The 11,739-nt window shown below is 38.1% G+C and overlaps 1 pseudogene; it reads right to left on the bottom strand.

The window, feature by feature from the left end:
* Positions 1-10,726: 10,726 nt before the first annotated feature.
* LOC113927134 lies at positions 10,727-11,310 on the bottom strand (annotated as a pseudogene).
* Positions 11,311-11,739: the final 429 nt, after the last annotated feature.

The following is an 11,739-nucleotide window of genomic DNA, read 5'->3' as shown; positions in this document are numbered from 1 at the left end:
CATTTTTGCTGGAACACTGGTATGGTGGTTGATAGGCAGGGGACAGCAGTAATGGTATAGAAATGTTTGTGCACTTGTTCCTGGTTAAATGTAAGCCTGTTCCAAGCAACAGACTGGAATCTTGGTCTTGATGAGAGAATTCTGCAGTGATCGCATGCATTCAGTAAAAAATTCACACACACGCATACACCCTCTGCACCAAACTAACAAACAAAAACACTGAAATAGTAGTTGAGATGAGTTATTAAAATATCTTTTTTCTTGTTTTCATTTCTAAATGGGATTGATATTAGGGATTTTTGAAACTTACCAATTAACACTATTGTTCTTTTTTTTTTATGAAGATAGAAGCATTTTTTTGTTGTTGCTGTTGTTGTTTTTATTTAATGCAATTTAGCTAACAAATAGTGTATTATTAGTTTCAGGGGTAGAATGTAGTGATTCATCAGTTGCATATAACACCCAGTGCTCATTACATCAAGTGACCTCCTTAATGCCCATCACCCAATTACCCCATCCCCCCCACGCACCTCCCCTCCAGCAACCCTGTTTGTTTCCTATAGTCAAGAGTCTCTTACAGTTTGCCTCCCTTTCTGTTTTTATCTTATTTTATTTTTCCTTCCCTCGTTCTTTGTAAAGCAGATGATTCACACGCAAAATGTATTACTTTCCCTTCTCCCATTCCCTCTCCCATCCTGATGTGAAATAGGTAGAAAATCCAAATAGTGGAGAAGATGTCAGTAACTTCATGTGTGCTAGTATTGTAGCAAGTTAGAGAGAATCTGAGAGCCAGGGCTTGACTCAATATCACTAATATAATACTGACTTATTTGGTTCAATTCTTTTATCACCATCTATAACTGCATTTTTTTTCCTCACAGAGAAATAAAATGGTATGATGCAGAAAGAACTCTGTTAAAAGCATTGGAACATTAACCTTTCTTGGTTTCTCTGTACTGATATAAATGACATAATTGCATATTGTGTTTGAATCCATGCGGGAAGTCTGAAGCAATGTGAGAATTTATATGCAGGTTGTTCAAGCCCTATGAAAATATGAAAAAGCCGCTGTATCGGAAAAACAATGCAACAATAACAAAATGCATGGTTGTTTTACTATAGTAGATGCAAATAAGATGGATGGGGGAAGCCAGGCTTGAGAAAATACAGCAATGGGTCACATAGATAAGATGGTTGTAACCACTGTTATCTAAAGCATGCTGTTTACATGGTCTTTGAAGAGAATGGAAACAATGCCTGGAATTATGAATGTATGTCATAATTATGTTTAACTTCTTTCACAATGACCTGTTCTTGACCCCATATCTGAGAACAATTTGGTAGTTGTTTCTTTTCCAATGGAGTGGTTGAAATCTCTTTTGTTTCTCTTTAAGTGAATGGCTAAATTCATGGTTACAGAATTACAGATGATTTAATTTAACATGAAATGAATAAAAAATGGACTTACTCCCACCTTGATTGCTGTCAGCATTTTAATAGTGGAAGAAGTGTCTTTTTGCGCCTGGGATTGGACAAGATCTGAGGGAGAAAAGGTTTAGAATGCAGGGCTGAGGAAGCATCATGCTGTCTGTCCCTGGGGAGAAAAATCTGTCCTCATTTTGAAATAGCTCTTGGCTATGGCTCAGAAACACTCAATGGGCAGCTTTAGAAATTGTAGCACTTTCTTTGACAAAGACAAACATCACTGTATGTCTGTGTACTCTTAAGGGAGATAGAGGAGGTTAAAAAGTAAATGCAGAAATTCTATACTTGTAAACAAATACGCATGTTATGAGATATTCTTGTGTGTGTGTGTGTGTGTGTTTTCTAATTAGACAACATGCATTCATCTGTAAATATAAGTAAAATATTCTCAAAAGTTTCTGATTTCTATTATTTTGTTCCATATTCAGATCATGTGTTCCAAACTTGCATTAAGGAGTATACAAGATGTATATAATCAATTACATCTTTCTTTCCCACATTTGAAGGTCTAATCTTAGATTTCCTTCACCTTTATATTGTAGGCAATAGAAACTGCCAGACTTAAAACCAGTTTTAACTTGAAGAGTTTAATATAGGGTCAATAGAGTTGGAAATTGGGATTCTTTTCTGTTTAAAAGGTATTTCAACCTGGAAAAAACAAACCCACACTGGTTTTGTTGTTGTTGTTCTTGTTGTCTGTATGAAACAGTATAAGAAAACTGACATATAAATGAGATATTTCAACAATATGCTGAGATAAGGCCCTGAAAATTAGTTTACTTTCAAAATGTTTCAGAGTTGTCCTTCTGGAATAAAACCACCTTTATAGAAAATAGGGAACACTATTTTAAAAATTCCTTGACAGTACTGATGTGAAACCAAGCATATTATCAAAGCATATGCTCAGCCAGGAGAAGGCCTCCTATCTGACCTAATACATATCACTTTAAAAACGCTATTTCCTTGTTATCAAAATCATTCTCAGAGAGCATGAACTTTGGAACTAAGCAGAACTAGGCCCAACAATCACTGAGTAGAACTAACATCTGAAGACCCCTCAGAGTTAATCTCCACATCTTTTTTGAAGGATTGTTTTAGCAGAATTTAATGAAGTAAAATATGCAAAACACCCAAGAGACTGTCTGCATATAACAGTTTTCAATAAAGATGTGTTCCTTCTTCAATCCTCAAAGTGATATAAGGACCCAGAAAAAACGATACATGTTTTTCTCTTTTCGATGCTCCCATCAGATATTATAGGAGAAAGTTGAATATGGATCACCTGACAGAGCCTTAAACAATCACAAACAAGTAATCTTGGGAAAAGAAGAAATAGAATATAAGGAACGTTCCCAATAATTTTGTTTTGTTGACAATAAAAGGGCCAATGCACTGCTAGTATATGCCCTAAAAGCCCTGGTCCTTTTGCGCATAGATGGAATTGCTGTCTTCTGGGACTGCTGTCCAATGACCAGACAACAACAGAGGCTTACTCTGAAAATTGGTCATATGCAGTGATCACTTTATTCCCTGTATTTAATTGTGAAATTCTATTTCTGGAAGAAAAAAAAGGGTTTGAAGTTTGTAAGTTTAGAGAAATAATTATTATAATAGTTTAACTAGTAATTATGAATGGACAAAATTCATAATTTAAATCGCATGTGATCTGAAAAATATGAGATAAATATAATGTGGTGTTTTACATGTGAGAAATTATAATATCTCTGTATCTAAGTCAGTTGTATTTTGCATAGTACTTGTGAGATAATATGAGTTCATCAATAAGTATTTGTTGTCTACTTAATCTTTGTCAAGTCCTGGGAAGAGAGTGATAAAGAAATCATGGTCCCTATTTTTATGAGGCTTATATTACAGAGAGGCAGATAGTGATACATGCTAAGAAGAAATGGAAACAGGAAAACATGATGGACGATAGCAGGTGGGGTTGGATGGCTAAGAAAGCCATCTTGGAGAAGGTAACGATTGAACTAAAACCTGAAAGATGGGAAAAATTCAACCACATGAATATCTACAGCAAGAGAACTCTAGGCAGAAGGAACAGAAAGTGTGGCAAAGTGAACAAATGAGCACAAAGATCATGAGGGCTAAAAATACATCGTGTGTTCAGAGAAAAGGGAAAAATGAACAGTGTGGCTGGGGCCATCGTGACAGAGGGTGAACTTGATAGGAAATTAAGTTAGAGAGATGAGTATGTTTTGTAGGACCATGGTAAGGAGTTGAGTATTATAAACTTCATTGAATGGAGCAGGTATTAGAGAGTTTCAAGCAGGGAGATGGCATGTACAATAACTTTGGTGCTATGTGGGGAATGGATTGTAGGGGACAAGAGCAGAAAGTAAGGATACAATTTAATTTGTTATGGCAGTCGGCTAGATGAGACATGGTGGTGGGTTGGGTCAAGGTCATGGAAATGAACATGAAAAGGTGGATAGATTTTCGATAGATTTGGGAGGGGGAGCTAACAGGACTTGGTGATGAATTTACAGTTGGGGTGGTGGTGAGACAAAGAGGAGAATCATGAGTGACTCCTGGTTTTGACTCGAACAATGGAGTAGATGTTGCTGTTATTTATGATATGGGACAGACTAAAAGTAAAAAGTTTCAGGTGGATTTGGAGTTCTGTTTGGGACATGGTCCTGTTAGACATTCAGATGGAATTGAGTATGAGTCTAGAGCTTGTGAGAGAAGTAAGAATTGAAGATAAAATATTTTAGGTCTTTAGCCTATAGATGGTGTTTTAAAGACGTGGCACTGGATTAATTCACTTGGAAGTATAAGAGAAGATCTAAAACTGGATCACTCCAACATTTAGAAGTCAACAACACAAAGGAGATCCCATAAAGGAGACTGAAAAAGAAAAGAAGAAAAACATGGTACAACTAATATTAAAATAATTATAACAACAAAGGACATTAAGAAAAGCATTTTAAGTCATCATAATAAAAGCATTTGAAGAAAGTGATACTGGTCTACCAGGGTGAAATGCTCTTGAAAAATCAAGAAGATAAAGAGAAAAACAGGAACATGGGACTAAGCAACATCCCATGTTCCTGTTTTTCTCTTTATCTTCTTGATTAGGATGGTGATCTTGTCAAGAGTAATTTTAATGGAATGTAGGAGATAGATGCTCAAATGGAGCAAGAAGGTGATGTAGGGAAATAGAAACAGGCCCAGGTGACCCAAAGCTTCTGCTTTGAAGATAAGCAAAGAAACGGGACCGCAGCTGAAGAGAGACATGGGATGGAAAGTTCTTTCTTTTCTTTTTTAAGAAGGAGATACTTAACAACAGGATCAAAATGCGTGAAGGTGCAGAATCCAGGACACAAGTCACAGGATGACCTTCAAAAGATAAAGTAGGATCATGCCATCTTTTGGAAGATCAAATATATGCCACGATGTGGAAACTGGTGACAACAGCAGAGTGTACTTGCTGAGGGGTGAGGAGAGAATTCCTGTCCAATGGCTTCTTTTATCTTGAGTAGGAACGAAGCATGTTATAAGCTGAGATGAGGGTTTGGAGGGGAAAGCAGGAGATGTGAAATAATTTTATAAAACAGTTGGAGAGCAAAATTGCAGGTCTGTGTTGAGAGTTCAATTGAAATGAGTAGTTATTAATATTGTTTGGTCAGACTGTCCATGTGTTAGTTTCCTAGGTCTGCCATAACAAAGTGCCGCAACATGGGTGGTTTAAAACAACAGCAATTTATTCTCTCACAGAATAAATCCTGGAGGTCAGAAATCCAAAATGAAGGTGTTGGCAGGGTTGGTTTCTTCTGGGATTTCTGAGGGATAAATTATTCCATGCCCCTCCCTTAGCTTCTGGCGGTTGCTGGCAATCCTTGGTGTTCCTTGGCTTGTAGAGTATAGCTCCTCTCTCTGCCTCCATCTTCACATGGCATACCTCCCTCTGTGTGTGTATCTGTGTCCAAATTTCCCTTTTCTTCTAAGATACCAGCCATTTTGGATTTAGGGCCCACCCTAATCCAGTATGACCTCATCTTAACTTGATTACACCTACAAAGCTTCTCTTTCCAAATAAGCTCACATTCACAGGTTCTAGTTGGACATGAACTTTAGGTGGACATGAATTTCAACCCATTACATTCAGTTGTATAATTTCTTTAGAAATGTTTAGCTGCTTGGGTCGAAATAATAAGTGAGTTTAATCAGGGTGATGTTTATAAAAATGTTTATGTTATCATTTCCTGTATATGTTAACTTTAGGCAAAAATATATCAGATTAGTATTTTTAGTGGTTTTTGCTAAGTGAACAAAATTTACCTTTCTTTGGTAGGAAGATAGAGTTTCAAGTTAGATTGTAAGTTTTGTATGTTTCTGATGACTCTAAATGAAGGAAAAAAGCAGAGAACTATACATCATCTTCAGCTCAGCTTTTGATTTCAGATATGTTTCATTATCTGAATAATAGTTAGTCTGGAAGCCTGAGTACTGCCCCTGTTCCACCAGTGACCTTAGTGAGATCCTGGTTCTGCAAGAAACTATTCTTTTTTGTTTGTTTGTTTTAATTGCAAGGACTGCATAGATTTCAAAATAAATTCCTGCTCCTGATTTTACAAATGAGAAACCAGAAGCCTATAGGTGTTAACTGAATTACCAAAGACATTCTATTTAAATAGAAATTCAGTTGGTGGAACTCTTAGTGTAGCGTTGTTTTGGCTGTGCCATAAAATTGTTCTGAACCTTTTGTTCTTCATTTATAAAGTGAGGAGGATATATCCCTTGACTCTCTGTAATGGTTATTATAAGTATAGAATGAGGAGAAATAAGTGAAAAAGATCTGCAAATCCTATATTCACCCTCTTGTAACTGAGACCATTTTCCATAATTCTGGCTTCTGACAATTGGATCTTAATTCCTAATCTCCTTATCGTAACATTATAAATATAATGAAGTGCATATAAATATGAAGCCTATGTCTTGCTTTAAAATGAGTAAATATTGGAAAATATGGAAATGACTACATTTCTTCTGTTTTACCCACCAAAATACAATTTCTAATTATCAGATATCTTTCATTTCCATATCACAGATTCTTTTCTTCTATTTTCCTAATTATATATGTATCTAGTTTTGTAGAAATAACTCCAAAGTTATCAATTTGTCAGTCTAGAAGAGCAAATAAAATATCAAGGACAGTGTGTTTGACCACATGTGCAGTTTGTAAACAGGTCTTGGTTGGATAGCTCTGTTTGTGAAGTGAAAATGTGGTCAACAGACCCTTAGTCCCTACAGTCCACAGAAAAGGCTAAATCGGCTTCTGATTTTTACATGATCAATTACGTAAAATGTTGGTGCAGTTAAGTGATGCGTTGCTACTGTTCATCTCTTTGCACTCAAATTTAACATATGTTTACAGAGGGACACTGATCTGTCAGCAGATTAAAACAGTTATATATTAAAAGTTTGTCAGGACAACAGATTGCAAAATAAAAGTTTATTGTCTGCTTCCCACACTTTCCTTTAGTATACAGAATATGGGCCTACATTTCCATTCTAGTCTCCTTTCCTTTCCTCTTCATTTTAAACTTATTGCCTCTTCCATTAATTTACAGAATTAAAAACCATAACTGAATTCTATTACCTTTGTTGTGTGCTCTCCAACGGTGCACATCCAAACAAGGCCGTGACAGCCCAGCTCCAGCTGCCCATGTGATCCTTCCGTGGGAAGGAATATGAAAGGTAGGTGGTCAGCAGTGTCCATACCCTTAATGAATGTCAGCCCTTGAAGCTGGGCTCACCTGCAATAAGAAACGTGAAAACTTTGCTAATTAGAATCACCACCTTAAAGTAAAGGAGGAAAGTCTATTGGCACCCTGGTCAGTTTCTAGAATTCCTACATAGCAGTTTTCTGCAGCACAGATGACTTCTCCGGACAGGGCCCATTAAGGAAACAGCCTTAATTCTGAATCCAACAACTTCTTTTATGATGAAGTGAATCAATCGGACTGTTTCGGTGCTGAATAAAAAAATAACTATAAAGCCCTATTTGACATTCTGAACCAGTTTACAAAGTTTGCTTGAATCCTGTGACATAGACAAGTGAACTCTATCCTATCATTGATTGAAACAACCCATGAACACAATGTTCTTTGAAATAATCTCCAGTTCCCATGTTGGAAGGCCCCAAACAGTTGTAGAGTGAGAAAGTGAGAGTGTAGCTTGCAGATTCTCCCAGAGAAGGAATAACAGGAAGATAGTATCATTGTGGATAAAGGGTCATTACCAGGAGTTTTTGTCTTTAGTTCTGACTTACTGCAAGGAATGAGCTCTTGGCAAAGAATATCCTTTAGGTTCTGTTGAGAACACTCAAGGGATAGGATCAAGTTCTGGGGTTTTCTTTGGACTCTGATAAAGTCTGAGAGGAAGAGCCTTCTGCTTGCTTTTAAGCTGGCCTCCCCTCTGAGAGGCGGCTGTTTCTGATTTTTGGGCTCCAGTGCTCCCTTTGGCAGCACATATACTAAAATTGGAACAATTTTTGGGCTCCAGAAAAAGCCTTTTCTCAGGGGTTTGCTGAGGGAGCAAATCTGCTCAATCCTAGTTGCTCCATATTCTCCAGCCCTGGGCATCCTCAACCTAATCGGTAGGGCTTTTTCCCTAACAGTTTATAAGCAACATCTGACCCCCTTTGGGAAAGGAGGCAGAGAGCTGGGACAGATACTACTGTATTCTACCTGCTTTCTCTGATGTACTTGCAAGAATAATAAACTACAAAGGTTTGAATCCTAGTTTTGCATTTGCTAGCTGTATGCCCATAGGCAAGTTACATGACCTCTCTCTGTATTAGTTTTTTATCATCCTTAAAATAGGAATTATGCATTTGATAAGACTGTTCAAAGAATTAAATGTGATATTTTATGTGAAAGTGTTCCAACAATAGAGTGGGACTTATGTAAATAATAATTTTCTTCCCCTGAAACCTGACATTAAGCCTCCAAAAAAGAGTCGAGATCAGTCAGGGTAGGTGGAGTATGATCCTGAGGATTTATATTTGGCAATGCCCTCTTGATCTGGCAGATTTGTTCCTTTGCTTTGGGGAAACAAGTACTTCTGTCCCTGTATGTCTTCTTACCCCACCCAGAGTGGGAATCTTTCTCCATTTTTTTCATACTCCTAATGATCTTCACTGCCTTTTTATGGCTTATTTCCTCCTTTGTTAGGGGTGGGATGGGGAGTCCAGTAAGAAATATTTTCTGGTAATGCCTCTCTAAAAGATGCCGCTTAGTTGTATACTGCTGATACATTCCTGCCTTTATTATTTTTTAAAGATTTTCTTTCTTTCTTTCTTTCTTTCTTTCTTTCTTTCTTTCTTTCTTTCTTTCTTTCTTTCTTTCTTTCTTTCTTCTTTCTTTCTTTCTTTCTTTGAGTTGGCGGGGGCGGGGGGGGGGCGAGCAGAGGGAGAGGGACAAGCAGACTCCATGCTGAACATGGAGCCCAATGTGGGGCCTCAATCCCACGACCCTGAGATCATGACCTGAGCTGAAATCAAAAGTCTGACACTTAACTGACCGAGCCACCCAGGCGCCCCATTTCTGCCTTTATATCAGTGCTTCCTACAAAGGGAGAAGCAAGAATGTCCTAGTCTTGCTAACAGAAATTACCATATGTCTTTAGAAATACCTTACAAAGGGTACTGTCTACATTTTTTTCTCACTGTTTTGTCCTCATTTCCCTGAAACACAGTATATAATCAATAAATACTTGCTAAAAAATTACTTATTTAGCCAGGGGTTGAGTAGGACTTGGAGGTATAGAAATTAGTGAGAGAAGGGACAGTAGTAATGAGGTGGATGAGGGGAGACAGTACAAAATAACTTCAGGAAACTAAAATTTATACGGATAGAAAGGGTGAGTGAGAATCTTTGGAACATTTGAAGATTTGTAAGTCATCCAAGTAGGGTACTTGAGGAGTATTTAGGTCTTGGTATGATCCTAGGAATCCAGGCAAAAATAAAGTGACTAAGTGACCAAATTTTGATTCTGATAAAGTTGGGATGCAGTAAATATGAAATATATTGAGTGGAAACAGGTTTACATATGAAGCAATGGACTGACTATATAAGCTAATGATTTAGTCATTTCAGGTGGTCCGGAGGTCTCATAGAATTGTTGAGTCTAGATATGTTGTTTTCCAAGATAAAGAGGATCAATTGTATGTTCTACATTCATGGTAAGAGGGAGAAAATACACCGGAGGAGGTGTTCATATCTCTCCCTGCCACCTCTTCTTCCCCAGACAATGGATGGACATCTCCTTTAGGAATAATAGCAGGCAGAAGTCTCAAGAGTTCTGAGGTCTGGCAACAATGACCTTCCCTGACCCATACCTTCACAGGCAGAAGTAAAAAGAGGATCCCAGAAACAATCCGACTCATCTACCCCACAATAAGGCAATCTCAGCTCTATAATATGCCTTGGAGACCATGAGGCTTAACCCCAACTTGACCTTCATTTCTATTTATATCAGCCCTTACAAGGAGGCCTTGGGCTTGGAGATCATCCCATATCACTTCTTATCTCCAAATTGCTATGTAGATCCCCAAATCAAAACCCTCCCCCTGTACCCCTGTGAATTTTTAGTCTGTTACCAGCTTCTTCTCTGAATTTTTCCTTCAGAGAATTGCAGACCTCTCATGTGATGGTTGTTTCTCTTCCTCTTCTCTGCTGCCACTGGGCCTGGAGATGGAGTAGGTGTTCTTGCTGCTTCCAGATATCAGTGTTCACTCTTCCTTCCTAAAACCCTTGAACTTTAAGTTTATGCCAACAAAATTTACCACTTGTTAACCTTCCTTTCTGTACCGATGTTACTCGCAGTCCATTCCCTGAAGACATCTCATTGTCACTCTCACCAGAACTATTCCTGTGATCATTATTGATGATTTCGATATCCAAATCAATGATACTTCTAATACCCTGGCTTCTCTCCTTAGACCGTTACTCCTCTAACTATCTTGTCCTCTACCTACCTCCATCACCCACTCCCAGACTTCCTCCAGCACTATCCTACCAGAACTTCCTATAATGGTGGAAATATTCTATATCTGATGTGTCTGATGGCCCAGTATGGTAGCCATCAGACACACGTGGCTGTTGACCATTAGAAAAGTGGCTGACGTGACAGAGGAACTGTATTTTTTTTTTTTTATGTAACAGAACACTTAATTACATCAGTTTTCCATCAACACACTATCATTTAATAATGATTATATTGGCCCTTTCCATTGGTTGACAGGAGGCTCTTCCGCCAAAGTGTCCCATGGTTTCCACTGTATCATTTTTCTTGCCAGACTTAGTTCATTTTCAGCCTGAAGAATCACCTCTTCTAGTTGGCCACCCTGAAGTTAGTCTTCTAATTTCTTAGCATCTGGTTCTGCTTTAACCATAATAAGCTTTTCATTTGTAATCTGTTCTGCATACTTTCTATACGCTGAATTTTTAAGAATTTGCTCAAGATCACCAAGAATCTTTGTGTACAGGGGTGCCTGGGTGGCTCAGTCGATAAAGCAGTGAAGTCTTGATTTCGGCTCAGGTCATGATCTCAAGGTCCTGGGATCAGCCCTGCATTGGACTCCCTGCTCGGCAGGGAGTCTGCTTCAGGATTCTCTCTGTCCCTCTCCCTCTGCCCTTCCCTGGGTGCTCACACACACACTCTCTCTAAAATAAGTAAGTAAATCTTTTTTTTTTTTTTTTAAAGAATCTTTGTATACAGTATTCTTAGCCTTTTGTGTGGACTCTCACATACAGCCAATCCCACAAGGCTGGTGGTCTTTTTCAACAAACTCACCATGACAGTTAATTTTAATTAATCAGTGTTTAAATTTAAATAGCCACATGTGACTAGTCCCTATCTTTAACAATGAGGTCCTGGACTTTTACCATTATCCAAAGCTATATCCTCTCTATAATTTTAAATTCAAGTATACTAACAACTTTTAAACCATTACCTCCTACCTTTTCAACCCATTCACTCTCTTCACTACCCCAGCTATATCAAAACTTCTACTGAAGAGTGACCCCACTAATTCTATCAGCTTTCTTGATCTGGTCTTGCTTCTCTGTATCCTCACCAAGCAAGCAGGCACTTTTATGAGAGTTAGGATGGTAGGAACCAGAGAATAGTTAAGGAAGGTGTCTATTCAGCAAGGCAGCCTGGCATGGGGCTTTAGAGCTCACATAGCAAAAGTAGGCCCTCAACACCACACTTACAATCCACTTT

This window comes from Zalophus californianus, chromosome 7 (assembly GCF_009762305.2).
Source record: "Zalophus californianus isolate mZalCal1 chromosome 7, mZalCal1.pri.v2, whole genome shotgun sequence".
NCBI classification, from domain to species: Eukaryota; Metazoa; Chordata; class Mammalia; order Carnivora; family Otariidae; genus Zalophus; species Zalophus californianus.
The sequence above is the reverse complement of the archived record's forward strand: the minus strand, read 5'-3'. Positions and strand labels throughout refer to the sequence as shown.